The sequence below is a fragment of the Cibotium barometz genome, chromosome 5 (genome assembly GCF_041138505.1).
Source record: "Cibotium barometz isolate CiBa-2024 chromosome 5, ASM4113850v1, whole genome shotgun sequence".
In the NCBI taxonomy this organism is placed as follows: domain Eukaryota; kingdom Viridiplantae; phylum Streptophyta; class Polypodiopsida; order Cyatheales; family Cibotiaceae; genus Cibotium; species Cibotium barometz.
In genome coordinates this window covers 47,929,189-47,942,065 of record NC_141050.1, presented here as the reverse complement: position 1 = coordinate 47,942,065, position 12,877 = coordinate 47,929,189, and positions in this window count along the sequence as shown.

The following is a 12,877-nucleotide window of genomic DNA, read 5'->3' as shown; positions in this document are numbered from 1 at the left end:
TATGTTAATAGTATGCTAGTAGTAGTGTATGATAGTTAAAGACTTATAACAAAAAAATACTTTTAACCATATATTGCTAACTTCATTTTAGCAATATGCTAACATAATGTTAGTTTCATTTTAGTAGTATGCTAGTTAGCAATATGTTAATAGTATGCTAGTAGCAGTGTATGATAGTTAAAGACTTATAAACAAAAAAATACTTTTAACCATATATGCTACCTACATACCAAAATTGGGCCTAATTTAAACAAGGTTTTAAATTACAAGAAGTTGTCCCATTACAAAAAGCTATTTATTTACAAGGGTCCTACATTGGTGGCCTGGATTTTTTCACACGATGCTTATATTTAACAGAAGATTTCCTTTCCTCTATGTTTTTCTCATCACTCTCACTCTCTTGTAACTCTGCTTCTTGCATTTGCCTATGCTGGGACTCCCAATCTTTTCTTTCCCTTTTCGTGTTTTATGTGTCTGCATTGACTTTTATTTTCCATCGATGGTTAGCTGCTCTCCACTCCAATTCGTCCTAGAATTTTCTTTCGTTTATCCTAATGATATATGCCTTGCAGCCACAAGAATAGACATGGCACTAGAGTTTCTTCCAAGAAGCTCGCTGAGGAGTTTGGTGCTCCAACTTTGGAGCACTCAACCAAGTACCTTCTAGGTTTTGAAACACCTTGTATCTGCTATCATCCACTATAAGAGTGTTTCTATGCCCAAATCTAGGGTTTAGGCACCAAAATCTGCTCAGCCCTTTGAAGAACATAGGTTTACTTTGAACCTACCAAATAGTGTGCTTATACAACACTCTTGTGGATAAAACACCTGCTAATAAAGATTTCTGTGCTCCAAACACCATTTTGAGTATCCCATTGACCTTGGACAATCTGCTTGTGCTCCATATATACACATGAAAGAAGCTAATGCACCAAGCGATGAGAATCTTTTCTGCAAAACATGTAATGTATGGGATGCTTTACCAAGTCCTCACTGTATGGAGGTGGTTGTTCACCAAATTGACTCTCTACAACCTTGACCATGAGCCCATTAAGGTCAAGGATTAAAGCTAATCTTTCATCTTGTAAACACTTAGGCACCCATATTGGCTTAGGTAGAGGGTGCCAACCAAGGATGATAACCTCCCTAGAGAGGTGCACGTCTTTTGCAAATAAGTGTCAATTTTGCGTAGAGGTGTAATCAAATGGTCAAGCCACTTTTTGATTTCACATCATTCTCTTTAAATCTACCTAGCCTTCCAGATTCGCCATTTATGGCATCTAATCATCTGGTTTACATAAGGCAGGTCTAGTACATTGTTTGTTCCTATACAAAAAAGTCACTATTTTAACAAATCAAGAAGCGCGTAAGCAAAAAACAAGAGCATTTGAATGCTTTGATAAACAAGCTTTGACTGATAAGACCAATAGAAAGGCCAAATAATGGGTGATAAAAAAATTCCAATATAAGTATTGAATACATAACACCACTGTGTAGTACAAGGCACATTTAGCCAAAAAGGCCACAAGAGACGAGTTCATTGAATCAAGGCATAATAGAAAGGTTCAACAAAACAAGACATAATTTGTGAGATTCCTCTGTCCCCTCCGCGCGGCGCCAGACTCCCGGTAGCTGAACAGCGGAAGTAGCCCCCTCATGCGCGGCACAAGGATTCTCACTCGGGGCCTCGCCCTCGAATGTCCGGGCACGAGACTAGGCTGGTGGTTACTCCAAAAACCGAAACTGGGAAAAATTCCCATGCCCGGAAAGCGGGGACGATTCCACCTTTATGATTTTTTTTTTAAACGAATTTTTCTAACGTGAACAATTCTACGCTATCCTTCAACTGAATAAATCAGATAGAAGGAAACTATCACTGATATAATTTGATCATTTTAGTAAATTCAACGCTTTTTTCCTGATCAAGGTCAGGCACAGCCGTTGATCCACTTATTTGAAAAATTTATCAGGGAATTGTCTAACTATTCGAATCTTAGTGTAATTCTAAGATTTTTTAGTTTGATTATTAAAACTCCATTGATTCCAGCCTAACCCCATCCGGCCCGTGGGTTAGCCACCACCCTACCACTGGAATCAGTGGAACCAAACAAGTACTCACCCACCCATAATTGAAATGCCTTTCTTAACTTTAGCTTTAGAAAACAGATACGCACACACTCCTCTTTATTCAAACTTTAATAAAAACAATCCTTGATAAACAATTTACGGGTTATACATGTCATACTTCAAAATTTCCATTGAGTCTTTGTTTCTCAACAAAACAGTATCACTCTGGACTCTCCGTTGAGACCAGCGAGTCAACAACGAGATCCAGTGATAGATTACAAAAAACATAGGTCCATCATATAATATCTTCCTCGACATACGCATGGATGTCCTCGGCACCGCGAGCCCGTGCATCGCCGGGTCCGAACCCTCCAGGATCCTCCTTAGGTGTCCTGGCACTTCACTCAGGGACCGCTTCGTCGGCCCTCGTCCATCGTACCGGAAGCACACCATTTTAACCATACCGAGGCTGGTCAAGACCTCGGCAAGCCTTGCCGCGTGAGCTGTCCCTCGAACACTCCCCGCCAGCTGTTGCAACCGAACTTCCCTTAGATAAACATATATGCCAAATGCTCCCTCCAGCATTCTGGCGTAAGACAGTCTTTTAAGAAGGCAAGGTTTCTATGCAAGTTTATAGTTTTGATTTTGTTTGAATACCATGAGTATATCCTAAATCCATATCTCATTACTTCTAGATCCAATTCTCAATTCTAAACAGAATTCCTCGAATTCTGTTAACTTGATCCTTAGATCAAAATCACGTCTTAACTTAGTTTCAGATTCGGTGGGTGATTTGGGTACATTTTTCCTGAACTGGTACATCGTCATTGATTGAAACTGATGAAGGAATTAGGTCTTGGTCAATATTCTGAGTCAGAGTTTAGGTCTGGTTCGGAAAGGTTCTTCCTAAAATTATCTTTCTCGAAGGTACTATCTCAATTTCTCTTTTCTTTTCTAAAATTTCTTTCAACGAATATTTGTTTACAGATTTCAAAAACATGGATTTCTCGAGGAATATTCATTTACGTCGATCTCCGATTAAAATTTATCTTTATGCATACTTCTATGCATTAAAATCAATTATGATAAAAGTAACACTTTTATAATAAAAATTTATCTTTCATGCATACTTCTATGCATTAAAATCAAATATGATAAAAGTAACACTTTTATAAAAAATTATCTTTTATGCATATTTCTATGCATTAAAATCAATTATGATAAAAGTAACACTTTTATAATAAAAATTTATCTTTTTTGCATGCTTCTATGCATTAAGATCAATTATGATAAAAATAACACTTTTTTAATAAAAATTTATCTTTTATGCATACTTCTATGCATTAAAATCAAATATGATAAAAGTAACACTTTTATAATAAAAATTTATCTTTTATGCATACTTCTATGCATGAAAATTAAAAATGATAAAAGTAACACTTTTGATATTTAAAAAATTATCCTTTATGCATATTTCTATGCATGAAAATTAAAAATGATAAAAGTAACACTTTTAATAATAAAAAATTATCCTTTATGCATATTTCTATGCATGAAAATTAAAAATGATAAAAGTAACACTTTTGATATAAAAAAATTATCCTTTATGCATATTTCTATGCATGAAAATTAAAAATGATAAAAGTAACACTTTTGATTAAAAAAATTATCCTTTATGCATAATTCTATGCACGAAAAATGATAAAAGCAACACTTTTGATATAAAAAAATTTATCCTCTATGCATACTTCTATGCATTAAAATCAAAATGATTTTTAGAATATAAAAACCATAAGGATTACTCTTTTAGAATAAATAAAGGATGAATTATATTTCACTAATTTCAAAAAAAATTCGCCATAACCTCCTTTGTATGGCTGACCATTTTTCAAGTTCCTAAGTCTTTAGAACTAATTAAAAGTACACCAAAGTATTGAATTTATCCTAAAGTAAATATTTATCTATTTACTTGAAACAACATTAAAAAAATTTGACATTAATCAATTAACCATTCACCTAGGATAGAGAAAGGTTGGTTTTGCTAGAGAAGAGAGGGGAATGCCTTTTGTAATGAGGCCTAACATTATAGAGAAGACATAAAGCATAAAAACCATTTTAAAACCATAAAAATCCATAAAATAATTGAAAGAAAGAAGAATCACCAACTTACTAATGACTTGATAGCTTTCCTTTGGCTTGATGGTTTGAGGGTTCAACTCTTGTTTGGACAAGAGTGGCCACCAATCTTTGGAAGAGGAAAATGTCAAAAACTAGTGAATTATTAATGAATTCACAGTTCTTGGCTTGGGTGGAGTAGAGTAACAGTGCATAAAACACTATTGAGTTTCAACAAAGGGGAAGGCTTCTATTTATAGGAAAAAGTGAGCTCCTAACCAAACAAACTGATTCTAGAATTTTCCAATTCAGTTTGGTCAATTTTTTGACCATTTTTAGGTCATTTAAGCTAACCTTTTTGGAACTAGACTTGAATTAGGAGAGAGGAGAGATAAAATATCACATTATTTATGAGTTTAAAACTCATTCAAGCATGTGAAATATGCACCTCCTTTAATGGACTCCCCTTCCTTACATATGTATCAAAATGGAATCATTATACCCAAAATATCTCATTTTTTTAGTAATACTCATAGTTTTTTACTAATAAACCTTGTACATTTTCAACTCTTCATCTTATGTAAGCATTTACTCATTTTTGGATACCCAAAATATCTCATATTTTTTATATTACTCATCGTTTCTTACTAATAAACCTTGTACATAGTCAACTCTTCATCTTATGTGAGCATTTACTCATTTTTGGGTATCATCTTTTACAAAATTGGATTTATCTCCTCCCCACACATGGATTGATCCTATTGGCCCATAGGAACCTTAATTGGACCATAGTCCATAAATTTCTGAAAATCTAGACCCTTAGGCTAAGGTCCTTTATACCTATTTCCAATTAATTCCAATTGCACATTGGAAAATTCTTTTTGAATTTATGTTTCAGGGGAACTTATTTTAATAAGATGAGTTATTTTTCTATCCAAAAATATTCATAATCTGAATATTCTCTCTCCAGAATAATTTTCTCTCTCTAGGCTAAAACAGTTAGAAATAAGATCTTTTATATTTCTGAAGAGGGATTTGATTACACGGAAAGATGCTGGACATCTTGAGAGTCTGGGGAGGAATCTTACATTCTCTCCCACTTGAAAAACGCGAGATGTCCTCATCTCGCAAACTGGGGTAATCCCGCAAAACAGATTGGCTTCAATCTCCCAGGTGGCAACTTCAAAAGGATAGAACTTCCATTTTACTAATAATTCTCTGAGAATTCTGTTCCTGTGAATCTTTTCTCGAACATCGAGAATTTCTTCAGGTTGGAGTTCCATCTGTCCTTGGGTTGAAGAGGTTAGGATTTCATCATCAAGCATATGATTTGGGCTTGGCACATATTTCTTTAGAAGGTTTACATGAAATACATTATGAACTTTGAGATGAGGAGGCAGAAGAAGCTTGTAGGCTAAGTCACCTACTTTCTTTGTAATCAAAATGGCCCACAATATCTGGGTGATAACTTCTTGTACTTCCCAAGAGATAAGGAACTTCTTTTGGGCCGTACTCGAATGAAGACCATATCTGCTTCTTCAAATTCTCTATCTGTCCTCTTCTTATCTGATACATTCCCACTTCATCTGGGGGATGTCCAATGGATGTAACTTACCAGGCATTTTTACTCTCTCAGCTTTGACTTTCTAGCATGTCAGACATTGACGTACATGATTCAGCACATCCTTTTTCAAACCAGGCCAAAAGAAGCTTTTCTTTATGGACATGTAGGTCTTAATGAAACCTGGATGTCCTGCAATAAGGCTGTCATGGGCTTCAGTCAGAATTTGGTCCTTGGTTCCCTCATCATTGGGAATGCATAACCTATGATTATAATACATAATGCCATCATCCAGGCTGTACCCTTGAACTCTGTTCAACTCCTGCGGAGTTTTGCTTTCCTGCATAAGTAGGGTAGCAATAGGGCCAAAGAATCTATCCTGCATGATCTTCTCTCTTGCTTCAATAAACAAGGGATTTGATATTACAGTAATTGCAAGCAAGGAGGCTTTTTTGCTGAGGGCATCTGCTACTACATTTTCTTTACCTGGGCGGTACTTGATTTCAAAATCAAATTCCTGCAAGGTCTACATCCACCTTCTTTGGCGTGTGTTGAGGTCCTTCTGAGTAAAGATCCACTTTAAGCTCTGATGATCTGTTATCAAAGTGAATCTTTTTCCCAGTAGTAGGTAATGTCTCCACAACTTTAAGGCATAGACTACTGAAAGCAATTCTAGGTCGTGGACAACATAATTCCTCTCATGCGTTTTGAGCTTTCGGGATTCATAGGCCACTGCATGACCTTCCTGCATGAGTGCACCTCCCAGGGCAAAACCACTTGCATCAGTTACTACCTCAAAGGGTAGAGAGAAATCTGGCAGCTTCAGAATGGGACTGGTTACCAAGGCGGTCTTCAGCTTATCAAAAGCACTTTGGCACTTGGCAAACCACATTGAAATGGGATATTCTTTTTTAGAAGGTTAGTTAGGGGGGAAGCTGTGAGAACATACTTTGGTATAAAAATTCTATACCAACCAGTCAATCCCAAGAATCCTCTGACTTCTTTCACTGTCTTTGGTTCGGGCCAATCTATGACAGCTTAGATTTTTGTAGAATCTAGAGAAATTCCATCTTTGGATACCAGAAAGCCCAAGTATTCAACGTGGTCGACGTAGAGAAAGTGCATTTGCTCTTTTTGGCAAAGAGTTGATGCTTCCTTAGAATCTCAAGAACTTTTCGGACATGAGTCTCATGGTCGGCTGCATTCCTTGAGTAAATCAGAATGTCATCAAAGAAAACTAGAACAAAGTCATCCAAGTATTCTCTGAGGATGTCCTGCATTAGGCGATTGAATGTAGCTGGGGCATTAGTTAATCCAAACGGCATGACAGTAAATTCATAATGCCCATAGCGAGTATTGATGGCTGTTTTTGGTATATCTGGATCATTGATCCTGATCTGGTAATACCTAGATTTGAGATCTATTTTTGTGAAGATCTGGGCTCCATTTAGCCTGTCCAAAAGCTCATCAATCCTTGGGATAGGATACTTATTCTTAACTGTTCAGCTGATTTAGACCTCTGTAGTCCACACAGGGTCTAAGCGTTCCATCTTTCTTTTTCTGAAAGAGAACTGGCGCACCCCAAGGTGAAACACTGGGTCTTACAAACCCTTGTTCTAACAGCTGCCTAAGTTGTTCCTTGAGTTCGATGGCTTCAGGAACTGGCATTTTGTAAGAGCATAGGGCTACTGGTTGAGCTCCGGGGGTCAATTCAATCACATGATCTATTTCTCGAATTGGAGGCATTTCAGTTAGTTCTGCTGGGAATAGATCATCAAATTCACTTAACCATTCTGGTTCTTTAGCTTTAAGCTTTGAGTCTACTGGGTTCATTTTGACAACATAAATTTGCTGCTTCTTTCTAAGTCCTTTTAGTAACCTGTAAGCTTTTACTAACTAAAGGTCTGGGGATCCAAAAACTCCAGTTCCATGGACTTTGTTCCTGTGAAGGTCATGGAAGGAAATGGTTCCATTGTGACAGTGTATGTCAGCTTGATTTTTGTGGAGCCAATCCATTCCAAGGATTCCATAAAAAACTCCTAGAGGTAAGACTTTGAACTGACAGTCGGTTACATTACCATCTAGATTGAACTGGATAAGATCTGTCTCATGGTGAGTGAAAAGAGTCTTCCCACTGGCCAATTCAACTTACATAGGTTTCCCTGATTTCTGTTCTAAGACTAGCTTACGCAAGCATCCAGGGAAAATGAATGAATGAGAACTGCCTGAATCAATCAAAAGCTTAAAAGGCTTACCCTGATACTCTGCTGGAGTAAGGATGACGGAGAACTGCTGGTTAGGCCCTTGATTTTCAATTGCAGCATAGATCTGCCCTTTTTCTTGTTCTACTACATCTGAGATTGTGACTGCTCTAGCTGCTGCAGTCTGAGGTAGAATTATTTCTCTTTTGTTGTTCCAATTCTGGGAAGGAGTTCTGAGATTACTCTGGATAGAGGCAGATGGCTGAGCTGGAGTTCTTCTAGGGTTTCCATGGCTTGAGCGAGACGGACCCTGATTAGACTGGAATGAAGGGGTTGGTCTCTGAATTCGGGGTCCTTGACTTCCCTGTCTCCTTGACATGGCAGGAGTCGGCAGTCTTTTAACTGGTGACCAAAACCCTGGCATCCAAAACATCGGTTTTCAGTTCTGAGCTCATCCTTCTGATTTTTTAAAAGCGGTGGGGTTCCTGAGAAAGTACTCTGGGGGAAGGGTCTTCCTTCACTTCTGAATCTCCCTGCATCCTAATTCTGATTCGGGCCTTGCTGCCTCTTTGGGGGTAAAAAGTTTGAAGTACTTCCCTGGGCTTGGAATCTTTTAAAGTTAGACAGTGCAGGTTTTGGTGGGACCTTTACTACAAAGGCTTTAGCAAAATCTTTTGCCATTCTTACTGCTTCAGCCATGGACATTGGTTTGGCATTTTTGACCAGTGTATCTAGGGGTTCGTTCATTCCTCGAATGAACCTGGCCATGAGTTGCTCTTCATCAAGAGGTGGTGAATATTTGAGTAGAAGGGCAAAGGCCTGGTGATATTCCTCGATGGTTTTGCTCTCCTGCTTTAGTTCTAAGAATTCGTTCATTTTGGTTTCCAAAAATCCAGGAGAGCAAAATCTTTTTCGTGGATAGGTTTTTAGATCATTCCAGGATTGAGTATTTCTGTCCAGACGGTTGGTGTCACAGTGGTTCCTCCATGCTACCCTGGCTGTTTCCACTATTTTCAGCCGGGTAAGAGCCATTTTGCTCCGTTGATTGTATCCTGTGACGTCAAAATACTCTTCCATGGCTTCCACCCATTTCTCCACAGCCTCGCCCAGGTTCTCCCCTTCTCCTTTGAAGGGTCCTGGCTGAGTCCTATGAAGAGCCTTGCAAACATCAAGGTCAAGCTCGTCATCTTCAGAGACAGGGTCTGGCTGACGACCACGGTTTCCTCGTCTCATGATTCTGCCAAAACTTATATATTATTAAATTTTTATTTTGATATTATTCACGAGATCCTAAGACTTAAGAGTTCGGAAAACAATTTCTTAAACAAGACAAGATCTTATTGGAGATCTATGACATATGTCTGATAACAGATTTTTCTTTATCAGTAGCTCGTCCGCCGCCGTAAACAATCATTTATACAACAAGAAATTTTTCTCCGAAAAACATTTCTTTATTTATATAAAAGTTGCAATAAGTACATAGAGCAGCTTGGCTCCAAAATCCAAAATCTCCTCGGGAGACGCGTATGACGACGGTATTGGGCCATAGCCATGCCCTGATACAAACGTCCACTTATTGACAAGGGAGCTATTATCTTCCATTTAGGAATAAAACAACTAAGGAGTCTGTAGACTTGGCATGCAAGCCTGAAATTCCGAGGCGTCGAATGATATAAAATGACGCCACGCACCATTTTCAGCTTTAACAAGATCATAGCCAATGAGAGGTTCTCCCACAGCATTGCACGGCGGTCGCAAGAGGCGTGGACATATTGCCTTGCAAACCACTTATGCTAAAATCTCTCCGCGCTGGGTTAGGAAAATATAAATCCTCGAAATGGCGTGCGAGTCTTGTTTGGCTTATTCGAGTTGAAGCGGAAGAGACGAGATGCTCGAAGGCAAACACAATCATATCTTACCAAATAATTAGGGAACTTCCATCTATAAAAACGATTTCTTTGATTACAATTTCTTCATTAAAGAAGCTTATAGAACGAAATTACATTATGAAAATGCTCTTTCTGAGTTCTTATTATCAATTTCAGAAAAGAATTTATTTATCCTTATTAGCTTTCAACTTGGCTCTTATACCAACTGTGAGATCCCTCTACCCCCTCCGCGCGGCGCCAGACTCTCGGTAGCTGAACAGCGGAAGCAGCCCCCTCATGCGCGCAAGGTTTCTCACTCGGGGCCTCGCCCTCGGATGTCCGGGCACGAGACTAGGCTGGTGGTCACTCCAAAAACCGAAACCGGAAAAAATTCCCATGCTCGGAAAGCGGGGACGATTCCACCTTTATGATTTATTTTTTTAAACGAATTTTTCTAACATGAACAATTCTACGCTATCCTTCAACTGCGTAAATCAGATAGAAGGAAACTATCACTGATATAATTTGATCATTTTAGTAAATTCAACGTTTTTTTCCTGATCAAGGTCAGGCACAGCCGTTGATCCACTTATTTGAAAAATTTATCAGGGAATTGTCTAACTATTCGAATCTTAGCGTAATTCTAAGATTTTTCAGTTTGATTATTAAAACTCCATTGATTCCAGCCTAACCCCATCCGGCCCATTGGTTAGCCACCACCCTACCACTGGAATCAGTGGAACCAAACAAGTACTCACCCACCCATAATTGAAATGCCTTTCTTAACTTTAGCTTTAGAAAATGCACACACTCCTCTTTATTAAAACTTTAATAAAAACAATCCTTGATAAACAATTTACGGGTTATACATGTCATACTTCAAAATTTCCATTGAGTCTTTGTTTCTCAACAAAACAGTATCACTCTGGACTCTCTGTTGAGACCAGCGAGTCAACAACGAGATCCAGTGATAGATTACAAAAAACATAGGTCCATCATATAATATCTTCCTCGACATACGCATGGATGTCCTCGGCACCGCGAGCCCGTGCATCGCCTAGTCAGAACCCTCCAGGATCCTCCTTAGGTGTCCTGGCACTTCACTCAAGGACCGCTTCGTCGGCCCTCGTCCATCGTACCAGAAGCGCACCATTTTAACCATACCGAGGCTGGTCAAGACCTCGGCAAGCTTTGCCGCGTGAGTTGTCCCTCGAACACTCCCCACCAGCTGTTGCAACCGAACTTCCCTTAGATAAACATATATGCCAAATGCTCCCTCCAGCATTCTGGCGTAAGACAGTCTTTTAAGAAGGCAGGGTTTCTATGCAAGTTTATAGTTTTGATTTTGTTTGAATACCATGAGTATATCTTAAATCCGTATCTCATTACTTCTAGATCCAGTTCTCAATTCTAAACAGAATTCCTCGAATTCTGTTAACTTGATCCTTAGATCAAAATCACAAGTCTTAACTTAGTTTCAGATTCGGTGGGTGATTTGAGTACATTTTTCCTGAACTGGTACATCGTCATTGATTGAAACTGACGAAGGAATTAGGTCTTGGTCAATAGTCTGAGTCAGAGTTTAGGCCTGGAAAGGTTCTTCCTAAAATTATCTTTCTCGAAGGTACTATCTCAATTTCTCTTTTTTTTTCTAAAATTTCTTTCAACGAATATTTGTTTACAGATTTTAAAAACATGGATTTCTTGAGAAATATTCATTTACGTCGATCTCCGATTAAAATTTATCTTTATGCATACTTCTATGCATTAAAATCAATTATGATAAAAGTAACACTTTTATAATAAAAATTTATCTTTTATGCATACTTCTATGCATTAAAATCAAATATGATAAAAGTAACACTTTTATAAAAAAATTATCTTTTATGCATATTTCTATGCATTAAAATCAATTATGATAAAAGTAACACTTTTATAATAAAAATTTATCTTTTTTACATGCTTCTATGCATTAAGATCAATTATGATAAAAATAACACTTTTTTAATAAAAATTTATCTTTTATGCATACTTCTATGCATTAAAATCAAATATGATAAAAGTAACACTTTTATAATAAAAATTTATCTTTTATGCATACTTCTATGCATGAAAATTAAAAATGATAAAAGTAACACTTTTGATATTAAAAAAATTATCCTTTATGCATATTTCTATGCATGAAAATTAAAAATGATAAAAGTAACACTTTTGATAATAAAAAATTATCCTTTATGCATATTTCTATGCATGAAAATTAAAAATGATAAAAGTAACACTTTTGATATAAAAAAATTATCCTTTATGCATATTTCTATGCATGAAAATTAAAAATGATAAAAGTAACACTTTTGATAAAAAAATTTATCCTTTATGCATATTTCTATGCATGAAAATTAAAAATGATAAAAGTAACACTTTTGATATAAAAAAAATATCCTTTATGCATATTTCTATGCATGAAAATTAAAAATGATAAAAGTAACACTTTTGATAAAAAAAATATCCTTTATGCATATTTCTATGCATGAAAATTAAAAATGATAAAAGTAACACTTTTGATAAAAAAAATTATCCTTTATGCATAATTCTATGCACGAAAAATGATAAAAGCAACACTTTTCATATAAAAAAATTTATCCTCTATGCATACTTCTATGCATTAAAATCAAAATGATTTTTAGAATATAAAAACCATAAGGAGTACTCTTTTAGAATAAATAAAGGATGAATTATATTTCACTAATTTCAAAAAAAATTCGCCATAACCTCCTTTGTATGGCTGACCATTTTGCAAGTTCCTAAGTCTTTAGAACTAATTAAAAGTACACCAAAGTATTGAATTTATCCTAAAGTAAATATTTATCTATTTACTTGAAACAACATTATAAAAATTTGACATTAATCAATTAACCATTCACCTAGGATAGAGAAAGGTTGGTTTTGCTAGAGAAGAGAGGGGAATGCCTTTTGTAATGAGGCCTAACATTATAGAGAAGACATAAAGCATAAAAACCATTTTAAAACCATAAAAATCCATAAAATAATTGAAAGAAAGAAGAATC